This window comes from Haliotis rubra, unplaced genomic scaffold, assembly GCF_003918875.1.
Source record: "Haliotis rubra isolate DU_JTF1 unplaced genomic scaffold, ASM391887v1 Scf1077, whole genome shotgun sequence".
Classification (NCBI taxonomy): Eukaryota; Metazoa; Mollusca; class Gastropoda; order Lepetellida; family Haliotidae; genus Haliotis; species Haliotis rubra.
In genome coordinates, this window is record NW_025764978.1 from 140,475 (window position 1) to 158,770 (window position 18,296).

The 18,296-nt window shown below is 40.1% G+C and overlaps 1 protein-coding gene and 1 long non-coding RNA gene across 2 annotated transcripts in view; both read left to right on the top strand.

Annotated features, from left to right (window-relative positions):
• Window positions 1–18,296, top strand: part of LOC124280438 (filaggrin-2-like) — a 119,589-nt gene that overhangs the window by 15,850 nt on the left and 85,443 nt on the right. The gene's annotated exons all lie outside the window — the stretch shown is intronic.
• On the top strand, window positions 15,744–16,353 carry LOC124280636. The gene is made up of 2 exons (XR_006899728.1): window positions 15,744–15,947; window positions 16,120–16,353. It is a non-coding gene; the product is annotated as an uncharacterized LOC124280636 (long non-coding RNA).

An 18,296-nucleotide genomic window follows, 5' to 3' on the forward strand; every position in this document is an offset into this window, starting at 1 on the left:
TGTCGGACAGGTCTAGAGTCTTAAGGTTTGTCAAATGTTGAAATAATTGCACAGATACCTTTTCAAAATTGTTTCCATGGAGATCAAGGTTTCTGAGATTTGTCAACCCAGTGAACATGGCACTGGAAACACGTCCAAGGTTAAGGTCACCCAGAAATAGATCTTGCAGGTTCTTCAAGGAAGCAAATGCGTCATCGGCGATCTTACATCCCGTGTTTCCAGTCAGATCCACGAAGACAACATCATTTAAGCCATGGAAGATGCCACTGTTTATCTGGGAGATCTTATTATGTTTCAGGGCAATACGTTTTAGTTTAGTCAATCCTTGAAACAAGTCATCGTCTAACTTTGTCACCTCACTGTAAGTAACGTAGAAATCTTCAAGATTCGAGAACGCTGACAAAGCTGAGTGTTTCAATGTTGATAGAGAGTTTCTGTTATTAAAGGAGCCAAGCAGATTGATGCTGATGGTGTTTGCAGGTAGACCTAGCGGAAATGACGTCATCTTTGGCTGACACGTCACATAACCTGAAACAGCACAGATACAGTTGCTGGGGCAGGTTTGTGACGTCATATATCCGAAGACACAGACCAGTAGGAACGCCAGAGAAGACAAACGTTTGACGTAGTAGTTGACCATGATGAACGTATTTGGACTCAAGACACTGCCATGATGTCGTCATTGGGAATATCGAGAGTGTTCTACAATGACAGAATAGTCAATACAACGAACATACTTGACATGACTTAATAATCGACATTCTCAAATATCATGTCTTAACTGTTGCCAACGCACACATAATACAAAAATAGACATGAGTTTGTAACGGGTGCGGTCATGGAGCCTCTTCGCGAACCTCTTCGCGAACTCCCGGCGTAGTATTGATTCATAAGCACATGTTCATATAGTCAGAATCTTAAAATCGATAATGTAAATAGAAACGATAAAACCCTTTCCACATCCATAAGAAATCTCTGCTAAATCTGTGTGTTTGTTTGACGCCACATTCAGCAGTATTACAGATGTCTGTAAGACATTCTTGTCTGGACCCGACAATCCAGTGATTGACACCATGAGATAAGATGACAGAGCATGTATTTGTGAACCACTACCAGGAGTTCGCGAAAAGGTGAGCGTATTGTGCCCCAATGGTGGCACCCGTCATAAACATATGCAAAGGCTAGTAAAGAATATGACATTTTTAAAGGGTTTTGCCACTTTTATTTATTGGATAAAGAAAGTACTAGAACCATTATGGCTTTATTATTTAACTCAGAATATAGCTTCAGCCATGTTTAGTCTGTGTAGATTTAACTACAACTAATAGTTCAATACAGGCGTTAATGGTCTACATGACATATCACATTTATGAACAGATATCGCTGTTTGTGGGAGACATTTATCATGGGACGCTTTCATCACTGGCGTTACAGTCTGGCTCTCACATGTAGATATGATCGTGAGGGCAAATGCCTATAAATAACGTATACTGTTGACAGGAGTGAGAGAGCATCAGGTTTTATCAGCTTTCAACAGTATTGCTGTTATCATGGCTTGTCAGTTGTATTTGTGGAGGACCTGGTGACGGAAAGTCGGTCTCAGATCGTGAGCCATATTATGGAAACCTACTTCCGCGGGCATGATGCGGTAATGATCAAGGGGAAATGCGACTCGTTATCAGCGGATCCTGGCGTTTCTAAGGGATGTGATGTGTGTGGCTACGTGTATCTGTGTGTATGCTTGAGTGTGCTGTGTGCGTGTGATGTGTTTTTGTGCGGTTTTGGTTTACCTATTTCTGTGTGTCACACTTATAATGTAACTAATATGATAAATGTTTCAAAACATTTAAAATATACTCAGTCAAGTTTGTTTGATACAGCTGCCAAAAATACACACTTCGTCCTTAGGCAAGAAAGATTCCACGGCAACTATCAACAGTAAGGGAGCATCCAATAGATTTCTCTCGTAGGGGGGTTATATAAATGAATAGTTTGTCCAGAAAAAATCCCCAGATTAATAATTGGAGGAAAAGGGAGTACTTCATGTTGTTGAAAATCCCAAATGTAAATGTTTGTGTTGATAGTGAGAATTAATTGTTTGATGGTGCTAAGTAAACAGTTGGACGCAGCTCTCCTCCCTCTACCCCCACACAAATCAAATGGATCCTGCCTGATCAGTAGGGCGGTGGGGTAGCCTAGTGGTTAAAGCGTTTGCTCTTCACGCCGAAGGCCTGGCATCAATTCCCAACATGGGTACAATGTGTGACCCCCATTTCTGGTGTCCCCTGCTGTGATATTGCTGGAACATTGCTCAAAGCGGCGTAAAACCATACTCACTCATTCCCTACTGATCAGCAGTAGGCATCATCTTGACGTCATCTAATGATACACACAGTATGTGACATGCCGTTGTTGCCGGCTATGGAGAGTGACATTCCTCGGGTTGTCGTGTGATAGGGACTCGTATGATTGATGTTCATAGTAACTGTTTGTTTCTCACAATGATAAACGTTTCCAATGTGTCTGACTTCGGGCTTCCTTGTAACATAACACACCGTTAACCTTTACCTACTAAGTCAATCTCTAGTCACAAATACAGTGCAGGAATATGTGTGTGGCGTGCGTGCATTTGTGCGGGCGTGCATGTGTGCATCCAGTGTGCGTGTATAAGTGTGGCGCAGCTTATGTTTATGTGTGAATGTTAACGATGGCTGCGTTACATTTAGAAGTTAGTCTCATACATAACATGTTCACAATGGGTTAACATAAGCAGTGCACGATAACGTTAGCAAAATACCAACGCCTGTCAGTCTGGTTCTAAAATTTCGAGAGACATTTAGACATGTGCGAGATCGGTCTAGCAATGCAACGAATACTTTCTGAGCCCGAACATAATATTTTCTATTACGCATAAAAAATTATGCTAAGTGTCAATCAAGAATAAAACGTGGACATATTTTTTGACAATATGCGAGTTAACTTAAAAATAATCCATAAAACATAAGAGATCGAGAAAAACGAAATACAGCGATATGTCGGATGACACAGTGAGAGCTGATACCTGTAACAGTTACAAATTAATGTGTCCTAATTATTACCTAACACGACACAATTTACAAAATGTCAGAAATTGCATATTATTTGTCTCAGGAACATATATGATACATTGTTTAAGGTTAAAAGACGGTTGGTGAATGTGTCAATAGGAAACAATGCAGGTTCTGTATACTCAAAGCCAGGCAGAACAGATAAGTAAAAGAGGTGTCAATGGCAAAACTAGAATACTATAGCAGTACATATACAGTTAATGCTCTCGTAACTTCCGTACACATTACAAGCAACTCACCATGTTTGGAAAAAAATATCCTCTTCCATCTTTTTCCAATACAATGGCTTAACCTGTTTGCCCTGTGACATCCTTAGTTTGCTCTAATCTCAGATTACCTGGCCCTTTGTGTATGGGATGAAACAGCTGCTCGATTTAGTCATATCTATTCTATGCATCGATATTACGAGTTTTCAGTGAGTAACAAGGCCTGTCATTGTGGACATTAAAGCCCGAGTTATTTCTCAGTGACATTACAAAATACGTATGTTTCCTTGTAAATTGATTGTGACAATGTAATAAATGGATTCATATATATGGGCACAGTGTCAGGCACTGTGTATATTAATGTGTGGCAGGGTGGCGATAAGCGCGCATCATTCACGTTGATATGAACACCTGAATTGATCTACTGATCTCACAGATCAGACCTGCTACCCGTGTTAATGTCCTGTCTAAAGTGGAGGTTCAGTATACGGTCTCCATACTCCGTGAGGTGCCGGGTATATGACTGTCGGGTGTAGAGATGGCTCACTGGGGTATACCTGTGACTGTGACATCTCGATTCACTCCAACGTCATGACGTAGCTAAGAGTCACAATCATTCCACTCTAGCAATATCACCATGGGAGACACCAGGAATAGGAATCACACACTGTACGCATGTGGGAATAAAACCCGTGTCTTCGGTGTGGTGTACGAACGCTTAAACACTGGTCCTTCTCATTGCCTTTATCTGTGTTCGCGCGTACATACGTACATATCATCTTAGTTTGGCATGATGCCGGGAGATAAGATCACCTATCATAATTTCTCCAGAAAGTGTCCTATCCATTGGTCAAGTGAGATGGTTGCATACATTCGGAAACTTTACAGAAAACCAGTGTAGCTCGAAGCAAATGCATCAATATATTTTTCAAAAAAAATCACAAAACAAACAAACAAACAATGTAATACTGAAATGATTCCACATCATTTCACGATAACTAACATATCACAAAACACACAAAAACTTGCCTGGACCTTGACATTTGAAATTGCAACAGGGAAAGCTTCGTCATGCTACAGCTAGCTATGACGAACAAAGACACCACATCGACGTCTCGCGCAATCTATACATATCCAGACGACTTCCGAGAACAGGGCTGTTTCCTGGAAAGCTTTCCTTCCACTGAAATAGTTATGAGGACTTAATCAATCTGAGCGACTGTAGGCGAAGCAGATTGCCTCGAGTGAGGCATACTGCAGGTGACGTGAGAAGAGTATGTAACCTTGCAAGTAAACATTTTCCAGTTGGACTGATATGCTTATGTTCAACGATTCATTGATACATTCATGAATGGTTAATGAGGAAGCGTGTGAGTGGAGCGGGAGGGATGTTGGTGGTGTGTGTGAGTGTGCGTTCGAGGGGGTGGGGGTGTTGTATTATGTTTAGCTACGAAAATAAGTTCGTTTCCGTATCAAAAACACGCTTCCACTCCAACAAGTCAATTTCAACTAAAAACAAGACGCCTAGTGTGGAATCGCGAACATATGTGCGTGTGCGTGTGTGCGCGCTTATGTGTTCGCGCGATGGGAGGAATATTTTAGAAAGTGAACTATAACCAATTTATATTTATGATTTCATTTAATTATGATTCTCGCTTAAACTTTGCAAGAAAAATATTGTCTTTTTCCAAATTGTGTTTGTGGGAGCAAGTTTTGCTGTTGTATTTTTTGCATAAGATTTATTGTACATTTTTTAGCTTTATTGTACATTTTATTGTGGAAGTATTGGGGGTCATTAGGTGCATATGTGAACTCGGTGACGCTTCTTACCCCCTAGTCCCGTGCAGACATTTACTCAGACGTGTGTGTATTTTTTCAGATGGAGTAAAATAACATATCTTCGGTAGACAGACTCATATGCTTAATAAAAGTAAAAGCCTGGCTTTGAATACGGTTATTGTTTGTTTCACCCATGCTTCAGGAAATATTCATTTCATAACAGAATACAAAGCATTGATCTTACCCAAAGGTAAATCCATGCAATGATCGACTCAGATGTTTCAACAACGACACCAGTACCGTAGCCTGCCCTTCTCCCTCATATTTAATTAACATCATCTAAAACTACGCGGAAAGAAAACAGTTGGCTTATTTTTCAGTCAATGTTGAACGCCTAATCATCATCATCTAATGTATCACATAACGGTATCAAATACATAACCATCGAAAACATGTAGGCGCATTCTACGTTAATCTACCAATGTTGCAGCCATGACCGTCCATGGCCCCACGGCGCAACACAGCCTACCCGTCACTCAACAGGTTCTTGAAGTACGCCTGAGTACGGTATGGTTTTAGGACAGACCAACAAGTCAGTGATAAGAGAGCAAGCAAGAATCATAATTTTTCTAACATTTCCTTTTAAAATTTAAAAGTACAGTTACAAGTGCACTGAAATCTCACCCCAAGATATATGCTTAAAGTTACATATAGTCCAGTTAATTTATGAGAATACCCACCACAAATCGCAACAGAAATAATTTCAACTGTTTTAAGACCCTGAACCATCCTTAATAACATATAAAAAGTCCTTGAAAATGTCAGTGGAGGAACAAAGGTCAAATTCGACCCTCAAGGTCATAGGGGCCATCTTCGCTTTCGAAATCTTAGATGGAAATGCAAACTTTTTTGTAATCTACTCAGTTGTGTCATGTTATATATCAAATTAAAGATCAGATTACAGGCTTTTCAAAAAATATATAGTTTAATAGGGATTAGCTTCAGCATATTTGTTCTATTGTTTTAAACAAACATTCCAAAAAATAGGAAAATCGTATCCCGACATCCACATGTATGTGTATGCTACGATTATGCCAAAAATATCATTTTTTAATAGTGTTACAATTTTTAACATGAAGAATTATTGTGATGAGTATGTATGAACTCATAGTCATTCCAAATGATAATGAAATAGAATGAACGATCGATGAATGAACGATCAATCTTCCTTGACTGAAATACGGCCCCAGGTTATCGTAATAATACACCCCAGCATTACTGTATTTACTCCAGTATTACTTACTCCATATGTGTATTGTATTTAATACCTTGAACCCCTGTATTAGTACTTCCTCTTGTCACCCATACAATGGTGATGATGGTTGACGAAGATATCACTATGACCACCGACAAGACCAAAACACTATTTTGCCAAAATGAATTCACAGAAATATTCTTTTGATGTGAGCTTTTTAAATAAAACATATGTTTTGTAATAACCTTTTAAAATGGTGTTTTCTTAGTTTTCTTGAATAAAGGATATGAAAGATTATGAAACGTGTTAGATTTCGTTTTCAAAATTGAAAGGTCAACGCTCGAAAATAAGAGTTACTTGCGTCGGTTGTCTGCCGAAACAGATGCCATTGGTAATATGAAAGGTAAATGGCGCTGAAAATTATGCAAAAGGAGAACTAAAAATGAGTGAGGATATCTCCTATTGGCAAAAAGGGTACGAATGTCCTTCCCCAGCCGCCACCTACAAAGTTGTATTTGCTCGACGCCGCACAAACCAGGGTCCTGTTTCACAAAGCTCTCGCAAGCCTAAGATCTCGGTACTTTCCTCGTAGCATTCCTACCCCTATAACGTAACACTGACTTACGATAGTCGTAGCGCTACGAGAGCTTTGTGGAACGGGGCCCAGGGCAATACGCGCATGTAAATATAACACGTCATGGCAACATGACCAGTCTTCAGAGAGAATCCATTTCGCGTAAAATGTAAAGAAGCCGCGAAATTTGTATCAATGGACTACTGAAAATCAGTGATGACACCAGGTCAAATGGTAGCATGTCCTGCCCTACTGTTAGCGCCAGCTATCCCCACAATTGGCACAATGAAGTAAGTATTTACTGCCTGACGCCGCACAATAGTGCTCCTGCCATGCGACGTAGGAATGTAAAACAAACCAGACAATCAAGTGATTAAACCACAACATGCACTTACACGGTAGTACATTTATGGGTATATTCGTCTACTGATACTGTGGTTCTAAAAAATATATAATTCTTTCATGACACCCATATTCTACATGTTATCCGTGTAGAATATGGGTGTCATGAAGGCATTTTACAGTTGTGGTAAGACTTTAACTTGATATGGTTTTTATTACATCGTGTTTTCCAAGACGTGAAGATCCTGGTTAGATTTGGTCTAAAGCAACCCATGTTATCACATTTGTAAGATGCGACTAACGAGATCGGGTGGTCAGGTTCACTGGCTTGGTTGACACATAAGTCATCGTGCCCAAATCGATGCTCATGATGGACCCGTGCAGATCCAGGTTACTGTTGGTCTTCAGTAACCAATGCTTGTCGTAAAATATAGGGCCTACACATTCTGCTCAGGACCCACAACTTTTTATAGTTCTAGGTCCTTGGGGCCTGCAACTTTTCAGGGTTAAGGGCAAACACTGCAAATCGCCCACAACTGTATTTCGTTCTATGTATGTATGTGTGGTTGATACACACTGGTCTCTGTACCCAGTACATCAGGGCAAAATGACTGGCCTGGCCACTTGACACCACCTTCACAAATACCAGCTGGACAATAATTCCTTTTTCATTTCTTTAATAACTACATATCAAATCAACGACTGTAAAGTCTGTCAGTTCACAAGAATGTAACGAGGTATCTCCAGAAATGTTGCAAACAGAAGTGTTGCAAGCCTTTTGCTGCCATTTTTGTAGCAAACAAAAAGATTTTTCTCGTTGCCTCGATTATTTTGTCGGCCCTTGGGAGTATTTTCTCGTTATTTCAATTATTGTCTTGTTACTTTGAGTATTTCTCGTTGCTTCAAATTTATGTAAAAAAATTAAGATTTCGACTGAAGCAGCGAGAAAATACTCGAAGCAACGAGAAAATAATCGAAGCAACGAGAAAAAATTGAAGCAATATCCAAATAATCGAAGCAACGAAAAAGAATATTTTATGCTGTAAAAATAGCAGCTTTAGACTTTCGTACAAACAAACATTTTCCCAAACAAATCGTCTGTAAAATATCACCCTCTTCAACTGCTCATAGGAATATTCAGATCTGAGCGGATCTTAGTGTAAACAATACATCACAAATAAAAACCTTAAAAAGAGACATAAAATCCTGACCATCGGAATAACTGTAACGTTCTATTATTTTCTGACAAAAAGACAAAATTTGTCTTGTCTTATTGCTTGTCTGATGGCCGTACTTAAACCGCCCTTTATCCCTGGCTGTGACGGTTGGACGTGTGTGCACTAAGCTGTCAGCGTTCCAATTTTTTTTTTTCGGGGCGGTGGGGTAGCCTAGTGGTTAAAGCGTTCGCTCGTCACGCCGAAGGCCCGGGTTCGATTCCCCACATGGGCACATTGAGTGAAGCCCATTTCTGGTGTCCCCGCCGTGATATTGCTGGAATATTGCTAAAACCGGCGTAAAACCAACTCACTCACTCACTCACTCACTCCAAATTTTTTCCTTAACTCGAAAATGGATACAAGAGAAGTTGCCCGGCGGTTATCAACAATTATGAAAACACAAAGGCAACAATATGACGGGAGTTCGGAACACCACGAGCTTCAATCAACACCCGACACGCGCGCCGACACAATGGCAGACATGACACTACAGGCCACAGCACTGGCAACCCCGACCATTAACGCGACCCAACTAAAGCTCAACCCTGACAATGATATCGATATTCAGTCCTACCCTGTATATGTGGTACCATGAACGGCTTGACCATATTGACCAAACAACTACTAAATTGACCATTTTGGAACTTTGTGTTACAAATACAGAAGCAAATTCGAATGATGATGAAAAGTCCAAGTCTTGAAAGACCAACACAGTACGTATTGTTTGTAGTCTAACAGAAGTCCATGATGCCAATAAAAACTGGAATTTCAAAGAAAACTGCTGAAACTGACAAACTGCATTAAACAATTAATGGAAAATGGAAAACCATATTGATATTGTCTTTTAAGTACATGATGCAAAATACAGGACATTCGGTAAGTTAGCGTTACCGAGCGTGGATTTTGGCTCGGAATCGCAAAATCACTAGCTTCAACTTGTTATGTACTATGTCCAGATGTACAAAGCACACAAGTAAAGACAACAGATATCGTTTGTTTTTCAGCTCAAAGAATGACAGTTTGAATTGTTCGCGGCCATAGCTGACACTGCTAAATATTTTGCAAGGAATGTTTGTTTAAAAAATGGCTTCATCGGGTTCTTATGTCGTAATACCCCCATTTCACTGGGCTGCGATCGGTCCGATTGCATTTGTAAAATAAATTCGCCAGCGATCGTATAATGTCGGAAATATACCTGGAGTAGTTGGCAGAGATAAGCAAGATACGTGCATAGTCTGGAGGTGATTTTTTAATCGGCCCAAGGTTAAAAAAACATGAGCCGATTGAAAAAAGTCTTAAGCTATGCGTGACTGATCGGGATAGTCGCCGGTGTTTTGGGAGTTAATCTGGAATGCATCGGCAAGCATCATGAGCAATCGGCTTAACCGTAGGTGAAGCGTGAACGAGTCCTACCATTATTGAGAGGCAGAAACGGCCACGTGTCATCCCCGTAATGCCACGCTTCACACCCGATCAACCACGATTAACGCCAAACACATCTCCAACATGGAACCGACAAGCTAATTGCCTAACAAAGCAGAGCTGTCAAAGCAACGCATCAGCACGATTCCTCCCAAATAAGACAAGATCCACTTACGTAATGTTCACACTATACTCACGATTTGTACGATTCACATCAGACTGACAGAAAAGGTATAAAAGCACAGGCGATCAAAGTCAAGACAACATCACTCCAATTGCAACTGCTTTTAATGAAAACATTGGAATATGGCAAGAACAAAGAGAACAGCCAACAGGAAGAGGGTGAGATCGCCCACCTCACCACCCTGTTGCAAAGTGTTGAGAAGAAATTGCCATCGATTAGCAAGAATACCAAAGGCATTCTCCACGACTCTCCTCTGGAGATCCTGTACCTTGCAATCAGTTCAGCTTCTGACAGACCTCTTCTTGAGTAGGGTTTCATTAGATATTGACGAAGGGAAAATGCATTATCTGCAAGTATGAAGTAAGGCATATCCAGATCACTATTTGGCAATGGTTCAGGTTTGGGCAAGCATATGTTGCCATTTTCTATACACTCCTTCGACTCTGAGGCATTGAGGATTTGTGCATCTGACATATGACCCAGGCCTCCAACGTCCACCCATAGAAATCTGTAATTAGCATCTACAAGGGCCAACAGGACAATGGAGAAGAAACCCTTGTAATTGTGGTAGAGGCTTCCACTACCAGGTGGCTTACGAATCGCGATGTGTTTTCCATCGAGGGCACCAACAGCATGAGCGAGATTCCATCTCAGCTCGAATTCCAGACTGATGATCTTCCAATCCCCTTGAGTGACAGGACATGCAATCACTGTGTCCTTGTAGTGGTCTACGATGGCTTGGCACACCTCTGGGAGAAAGATGGCTATGGTGTGTCTTGACACTCTGAGTGGGAGGGGTGCTTGTCTCCAGAGGCTAGATGCCTTATGGTAACTGCTGACTGCTAACAGACCAGGGTGCAGAGCTTTCCTGAAGTTGATGTCTTTCCTGGTAAGTCTAGGAGACAGCGAATTAAGCAGTTCATCAAACATAGCAGGAGGCATTTGCAGATAGTTTAAGAAAAAAAACGTGTCTTCGAATCTGAGTTCAGATAGGAGATTGTCATAGTTTCCAAAGTGAAATCTTCTTCCAATCTCAACCTCGGACATACCCAAAACCGTTTCTGTTTTCTTCTTCTTTTTGGTGTCTGGTTCCTTCTGTATTCATAGATATCTATTTCCAATCCAATATGTTGTTGCAGCAGAAGAAGTAGTTGTGCAGCTGTCAGCATGTTGCTAGATAATTAGAATCGGCTGTCATCGTCAGCTTTTATATACCAGAATCGGGTCTATTTTGTGGTTTGGAGGCCGATTTTACGTGTCTTACTTGGCAATTACATACATACTTAACTGGGCGTCGATCGGTTATCTTCGCGTGTAATCGGCAATTACGGCAATGAGTCTTCGATATCGTAAGTTTTACATCACCGTGTCGGCGAGCATCGTGAGGAATCGGGAGTGAACAGTAGATATATCGCCGCAAAAACGTGATATAAACGTAGCCAATCGGCCAATACTGGGTGAAACCGTATCAACAACGGGTGCTCAATCGCAGTGTTATCGGTGTTTATACGTAAGTTTACAGTCTCTACATCGTCCATTACGTAGGCTTATCGTAGATACTGCGCACAAAAGGAAACATAAACAAAAATTGGCCGATTGAGAACGATAACATCGTAGGTGACGAATCGGCACTAGTCGGTGTAGTTTTGATTGGTCGTAGCCCAGTGAAATGGGGGCATTACATATATAAATGTCACTTCGGGGTCCCGATCCACAAAACGTTCGTAGAGCTACGACATTCGTAAGCCTATGTTAAACTATAGATTACGACCCGTCGTAACTTTACGAACGCTCTGTGAATCGGGACCCTGATCTAGTCAGTGATAACCAGAATGCTATTCAAACACCTGCCTGCGTCGTCTCAAAAGATTCTACCTATTTCCCCGCCATCATTCGGGGGGAAGGGAATAACACAGGGTACTGACATTTGGAGTGCATTATTAATGTTAAAATCGGTTGACAAGCACACAAATACAGAAATCCGGACAAATACGGGTAGTCGGACATATATGTGGCAGGGGCGGATACAGCATTTTGAGAAAGGTGGGGTGCACAGTTCATTTTCACCCGTTTTCACGAGAGAGTTTCAATGGTCATATCAACTTTCAGGACAAAAGAGGGGAGCATCCCTCTGCATCCGCCTATAGATGTGAGCCTTCCCGTTGCCATGTAGCTCCAACGAAACAGCTACCTCACGTTAAACCCCATAAACCTTTTCAAACGTAAATCGCCCCTCTCTCTCTTTTCTCTCTGTGTGTGTGTGTGTCTCTCTCTCCCCTCTCTCTGTCTCTCTCTCTCTCTCTCTCTCTCTCTCTCTCTCTCTCTCTCTCTCTCTCTCTCTCTCTCTCTCTCTCTCTCTCTATATATATATATATATAGGAACGATAAAACAAACCAATGAGGAAAAAGTAATTGCTTTTGTATCTACTTATAATCCGTTTAACCCAAATGTGTTCCAGAACATAAAAACAAATACGTGCATCTTACAACAAGATGAATAACTGACATCAATGCTGAAATCTAGAAAAATAATAAATAGCAAAAGACAAAATCAGAATCTTAAAAAGATACTAACAAAAGCCAAATTTATTTTAAAGAAACAGAATTTATTAAATCCTACTGTGTCTAGATGCAACAGAGGTAACTGTGGAACGTGTCGACATATTGTTACAATACATTTATAACATAACATGTATACATTGCATGCTAACAAAAAAACACACAACATTTTAACATAGAATACCACAATATACCATAACGTACAGCTCAGGACATCACCACATAAGTTTATAACATAACTCAACTCAACAAATTTACATGAGGAAAGGGTATGTTTTTAAGAATAACTCTATAATAAAACTCCGAGTAGCCGAGCCCTAGTTCATCAGATATGTATGTCGCGACAACTGAAAGATTCTGGTGATAGGTCACCGAAAACACAGGGTTGACATGATCAAACAAATCTACTACAGAAGAAAATATGTACCCACGATCCTGAAGCTTAAGCTGTTTTAAAATAGAATTAATTGAAAACAAAACCCAAACGCGTACGAGCAATGTGTCCGTGTGGGAAATGTCGGAAAGCGCACGTAAAATCTCTAAATCATCCTCACAGTCTCCAATGTCCGCTCAGACAGTTTCAACAGGGCGCAGCAGTCAAATAGTGACGACAATTATAGGAATAGACTACACAAGCTGGTCAAATCCTTCATTAGGAAAACAGGCTGTCACTTCAGAAGAAAAGAAGGTATACTGTTGAGAACCTGGATATCGCCGTTTATGTAACTGTACTCCATCCCCAGGACATGTCCGGTAATGACGATGGAGGTATGGGGACGAAGGACATGAACGTCACCCAGATTGGGTCGAACAATGAGGTTCGGATACAGAGAGAGATGAGGGACGTCTACATTATCTTTAACGTCCAGCCGGCAGACCTGAAGCAGGCCCAGAGTAAGTACAAACTGAATGATTAGAAGACATTTTATTCAAGTCCTTCAAATTCACTTTGTTGTTAAAGGAGATCAACTGAATATAAACTGAACGGTTTTTCGATAAATGCCAATATGAAAAAAAAGGTTTGTGTAAAAAAGAAATAGTAATAGTAATAGTCCGCTTATATGGCGCTCATATCAAGGAACATTGCCTACTCACGGCGTTACGTACATCACTATCCCCCTTCACAGGACACTATCGTACTTTCCGATACGTTTTAAACTCCCTGGGGATCATACATCCATGCTGCAAGTTAGGCGCAATGAACTAAACACTCATATTGCCAGCACATGGGTACCCGACCCATTCGGTGTGTCGGTGGTAGTATTTGATATCATATTCATGATCAATTATTCACGATCGGAGCCCGGTCCATTTTCTTCCAAGTAAACTGTTTCTATTGGATGGTGTAGTTTCTACTGTTTGTTGATTTCACAGGATGGGATTCTTTAATTGCCCGAATCCCACTACCAAGAGTTATCTCCTGCCAAATGTCATATTATGTGTTTATATCTAGGGTAAGTTATTCTTTGACAAAAAAAAGCAAAACGTTTTCAGGTTCGAGAAGCGTGAATGTGGTCTGCACGTTTAGAGACATATTGTGGTAGTTTGGGAAGTGATTATGTCAGTTTTACTCGTTAAGCAAATATGTCTGTGTTTAATAGCATTTTATTCTTTGTGCCTTTGATGTTAGAAAGACAGGTGGTGTTTGACCAGACCAGTAAATAAAGTACAATTGTTTGAGGCATTTATTTTGTGTATGCGATACCGTCATTAGAATTTCGGTTACACTTCGAAATGTACTGGTTATACACACGGTCGTAATATTGCTGTTAAAGCGGCGTAGAACTAAACTCACTAACTCACCTTTGTTTCAGATTCTGTGGCAAATGGTGAAGTCCTTGCCAACTTACTTTCGAGAGTGATGACCATCTGTCGGGGAAAGCGGATGAAACGCAGACCAAGGTCAGCACCAGGAGGGAAGAAATTCCACATGACTCTGAGAAGTCATTGTAGAGGTCCATAGATGATACATACCTGTATTTAAACAAAAACAAACACGAAAACAAAAACGGTCCTTGATGGTACATACCTGTACTCGAAGAAAAACAAAAGTGTAAAAAAAAAAAAAAAATACCCCAAGCATTTTTGGGGGTGGTGTGGTGGTGCCAACAGAGATACTATTTTGTCGGTCACTGTCACAGTGAAAACACACCACCACCCCTCTCATACAGCAAGGTCTTGCAGCTAAAGCTAAGAAAGTACCCACTGCTTAGGGTCTGAAGTACTCCACGAGGTTAAACAGGCGTTATCCTGGGAAGCAAGCCAAAGGCCCGTCTGTGCCTATAGATAGCTATACTGAACAAAGACACTATATTTCCTTGATCAGTATATGTTCGGAAACAGGTAACAAATATATGTCACTAATGCTGTCCAAAACAGGTGGTACCCACAAACGAGAGTCTGAAGAACTCGACGAGGTATAAATACGCCTTAGACCGCGACACTAGCCAAAAGGACCGTCTGTGCCTATAGATAGCTATACTGAACAAAGACACTACATTTCCTTGATCAGTATATCTTCGGAAACAGGCCAACAACAAACAAAATACGAAAAAAAGACTCATAATGGAAAAAAAGAACAGAAAAAAGTGAATGATTTTTATGCATGTTGTTCCTACATTTAGTTACTAGCTTCAGTGTTATTTTTACAATCTATGTAGATGATCCACATGTGCACTGGCCCAACGACTTGTGTCGACCGAATCGGGCTTTTACATAATGTCCGTTGTCAGTTGGGACTGGAATATTTCTTAGCCACATAAGTATATATTTTATTCATATGATCCTCACTGGCTTATCCCAATATTTCTTTGATTGGCAAAGGCATTCAGTATTAAACTGTCACATTTTGGCATCTTATATGAGAAAAGGCTTTGAAAAATATTATGACGATAAATAATTAAATCAAATAATGTGTTTTGGAAAAGTATTGAAGTAGCCTGAAGTACAATTATGAATGATTTGCCGGTCCATCAAAGGAACAATGGATATCCTGTATCTAATACAACTGCCTATGAACAAAAAGACAACTTTCATTCGTTTTCATTCCGTTTCGAGAATGAAGATGTTGTGCTTGTTCATGGGACATGATTTAAGGAATACAGTTCGCTCATTAGGGGTGCATCAAATTTTCGAACTATGTACACAAAGTAATCTACCTCAGATCATGCAATATTCTCTCAGTTGGATCTGTCTTTGCATTGCATCGGAATTCAGCCAAGTTTAAATTGTGTATTTTGTAACGATTATTGTCTGTGTTAAGATAATTCAAGTAGGGAGAACCTGAACTATTTGTTCAACATGTTTCACATGAGAAAAGTAGGAGTATCAACATGTTTTACATGACAAAAGTAGGAGTATCAACATGTTTTACATGACAAAATTAGGAGTATCAACATGTTTCACATGAGAAAAGTAGGAGTATCAACATGTTTCACATGAGAAAAGTAGGAGTATCAACATATTTCACATGAGAAAAGTAGGACAGTTTATAGGACTTTTTACATGGTATTTTTTCTTAACACCGATGAAATATTTGTTCAAAATTGTCACTATCATTTCACGTTAAACGATAGTTTGACTGATGTTTGATTAGAGGTACATTTCTTTGTAATGCACTACACTGACGACGGTTGTCCCACATCATGTCTTTCATTTGCTTGTTTGGTTGCCTTATGCAGAATTACTGCGGTAATAAAATGTACAAAAGAAACATTTGTGTGTTCTTCTTTCTGGTGAAGAGCATCTCCTCGTGTGTGGACATTTCCGTGTTGTGACCTTCACCTTCACTCATAAAGAGTGTTTCCGGTAGAGCAATGGGCATCATTTTCCTTGTTTGTTGTTTAATACCGCAGGCAGCCATTTTCAACCTGCTTTCAAACTGTAAAGAACTGAGTGTCCACCAGACAAGACAGAGATTGACATGCATGATGATGATCGATATAGGCAGTTTGCACATGACCTTGTCAGCAAGCCTTCTCGCCTTGAACGGAAGCATCCATGTTACTGTTAATTAGTAAGAGGTTGATATTCCAAAGTGTGCTGCGTCATTGTGATAAATGAGCAGATGTGAACCATCGTACATTTGTAAAGATGTTCAAAGACCAGGGTTAAAACTGGTCTTCAGCAACTCATGTTTGTCGTAAAGGGAAGTTGACAGTTTTGGTGGTCAGGCACACATACTTGCTTGATTCATGTCATCGTACCCCAATTGCACAGTCGATGCACATGATGTTGATCACTGGATTATCTAGTCAAGACACGAATATTTACATACCGCCGTCATGTACTGAGATACTGCTGAGTGCGACGCTAGACAACAAACAAAGATGATCCAATCATTAATCAGAAGGTGCTACCAGTTCTCAAAGCCACAGTTGATGTCAACATCCATGAAAGAAACTTTCCAACTTTTAGGGAATATATATGCTGAAATATTAAATGGCAAGTTGCTAACTGTTTATAGACGTCACATCGTTCAAAGCAGTGTAAAGTTTTACCCATTTCTGACCGACATCAATTGAACAGAGTAATTGTGAACGTATAACCAGCTGAACACGTAGCTTACTACAGTACAGGAAAGAGACGCCTGTACGTTGTTTAACGAGTGTCCAGCAACTGAAAGACTATAAATAAATTGTATGAATTTAACTTGACTTCCGCCCGGCTTTCACAACTGAAGGTGTCCATGTCAAAGGGCAGCACGCATGCGCAGTCATACACAAAGATATACACCAGTATACCCTTTGTGATCTTTTCACTGCTGGAATATTAAGCCGAAATGATGGAATTTTCAGTGAAAACCTTTCACTTCAAGAAATCTAATCCCAATGAAGTCAGAAGGACAATAATGACAACCAGAATATGGTGACATTAAGTAAGATGGCGGAATTTCAATCAAACAGCTTTCACTTAAACACATCTTATCCCGATGAAGTCAAAGGACTATCATTTCATGACATCCAAAATATGGTGGCATTACTGTTCTGGAGCGGAAATGGTTATTGCAGTGAAACTAAGCAGGATTTCCAGATGGGTTTATGGGAATTCCATATGGGTATCATTTGTAAATTCGTAGTTAATGCCTACATTTACCTGGCTGGAGAAGCGTATATTGCACAACAGGTTATTCTAAAGATTAATTATAACATTTGGAAGGAAGTTTTGTTATAAAGGTCAATGCACCTGATGTACTGAGATGATGGTTTACCTTCTGATGAAGATACGGCGAGCAAGTCTGTCTGGTATAATGATGAAATCAAAATTGATGGTTAGTATATTTATTTTCCAACAATGACATTGAAAAGGTACAGCATTCGTACATGATATCATTAATGATACGGAGAAACATAATCGCGACATTAACATATGAACATAACGACTTCATCTCTTAGTCGCGTTAAATATTTGAACTTGAGAATGAAATATAAGAACATAGCATTTCAAGCCGATTGGATGGGAGTGAATAGGGGGAGAGGGAGAATCAGGGATTGACTCTATGGTAATAAGGTCATGTGCAGTTACTAATACAAGACCAAGTGTGTTACAATTTGTAGGGCTATCAACCAGGAAAGTAAGTGCTATAAATAGATTGCAATGCAATAACTCCGAGATATGTTATCTCAACACACGAAAGACCTTTCTACATGTAT